Source organism: Lucilia cuprina, chromosome 5 (genome assembly GCF_022045245.1).
Source record: "Lucilia cuprina isolate Lc7/37 chromosome 5, ASM2204524v1, whole genome shotgun sequence".
In the NCBI taxonomy this organism is placed as follows: domain Eukaryota; kingdom Metazoa; phylum Arthropoda; class Insecta; order Diptera; family Calliphoridae; genus Lucilia; species Lucilia cuprina.
In genome coordinates this window covers 51110539-51112343 of record NC_060953.1, presented here as the reverse complement: position 1 = coordinate 51112343, position 1805 = coordinate 51110539, and the positions used below count along the sequence as shown (strand labels likewise).

The 1805-nt window shown below is 24.6% G+C and overlaps 1 protein-coding gene across 3 annotated transcripts in view; it reads right to left on the bottom strand.

The window, feature by feature from the left end:
• LOC111689584 overlaps nucleotides 1-1805 on the bottom strand; it is an 89448-nt gene that overhangs the window by 79226 nt on the left and 8417 nt on the right. The gene's annotated exons all lie outside the window — the stretch shown is intronic.

Below are 1805 nucleotides of genomic sequence, written 5' to 3'. Positions count from 1 at the left end.
CTATAGTCTAGTCTATAGTCTAGTCTATAGTCTAGTCTATAGTCTAGTCTATAGTCTAGTCTATAGTCTAGTCTATAGTCTAGTCTATAGTCTAGTCTATTCTTTAGTATAGTCTAGTGTATAGTCTAGTATAGTATAGTCTATAGTCTGGTCTAGTCTATAGCGTTTTCTATGGTCTAGTCTATAGTCTTTTCTATTGTCTAACCTATGGTCTAGTTTAGTGTAGTCTAATCAATAGTCTTGTCTATTGTTTAGTCTAGTTTGAACTATTAGTCCAGTATTTTATCAGAATAACAGTCAATAACATTTTCTATTTTTAAGTCTTGTTCATAGTAGTGTTCAAAATCTCTATTACAGTCCATATTCTAATTTCCAGTCTACCATTATATCGATATGAATGCTGCAGTAGCTTTTTCTTTTTTGAGATTTTTTTAAGATTAAGATATAAATAGACGTTATCTCCACCATTTTATTTGTTGGAACCTAATCTTCTAACAAATTCGATTAAATATTGTAAATTCAGCACTTGTTTGTTTGGGATTTTCTCTTAAGCCAAACCGCAAATTTAATAAATTTAATGCATCAAAGAATTTGCGTCTTTTAAAGGCGGCAGGTTAAGAAAAAAATGTATATTAATTTTTTGTCGCTGTTAATTAACAATTAAAATAACAACAGCAAAAAATGTGTTAAAGACAAAAAAACTTCCACAATTAAATTAAAAGAAAATATTGACAAAATACTTATATACATATAAATTCAGCAATATCTCTTAAATAAAAAATTTTCAACTTTATCGCAATTTTAGCTGGGTGTGAAATATCGTAATTGTTCGTGATCTTCTTGTTGTTTTTATTTTTATCTTTAATTAAATAAAGATATTTAAACAACAACAACAACTACTTTTATGTTATTTTTACTACTAAATATTGTTGTTAAATGTTATAATCTTCAATTTGTTTAAACAATTTTACGGTTTTTTTTAAGGCAGCACCTTTTAACAAATTTACGTCACATGTTGTTTATTTATTTAATAAAGTTATTTTTTTGTTAAAAACTAGCTAAAAAAAATATTCTGAATTGTAGTCGGTAAACCAGGTTAATGAATTTTTTTTTTTTTGATTTTTTTTGTTGCTATTTTTACCGTTTTTATATTTATTTATATATATTTACATGTTTATAGTATTATTTCCTTTCATAACTTTGTCTTTTTTCTATATTTTGCCTTGTACTGAAAAAAAGGGATTAGAAGCCATGGCAATTTTAAATGTTATTAAATACCATAAACTACTTAAATAATTTTTTATAATATTTAAGTAAATAAATTCCATAATAAGAATTTTTAATATTATATTAAACAATAAAAAATTATTAAATAAAACATTTTTTCTAGCTGCAATTAAAAATATTGTTAGATGCTTTAAGAGGTACTTAACATTAGTTCTTTAAAAGTAATATGTTTATAAGTGGATACAATTAAAAGATGGAAAAGTTGGTTTTAAAATTGTATTTTAATTTTAATTGTTGTGAAGTTGTTTGTCTAATAAAGATAAGAACGAAGTGAAGAAATACAATATATTGCCTTAAATCGGAAATATTTTATTTTAAATTTGTCTATAGTCTAGTCTATAGTCTATTTTTATTTTTATTTTTATATAGTCTAGTCTATAGTCTCGTCTATAGTCTAGTCTAGTCTATAGTCTAGTCTATAATCTAGTCTATAGTCTAGTCTATAATCTAGTCCATAGTCTAGTCTATAGTCTAGTCTATAGTCTAGTCTATAGTCTAGTCTATAGTCTAGTCTATAG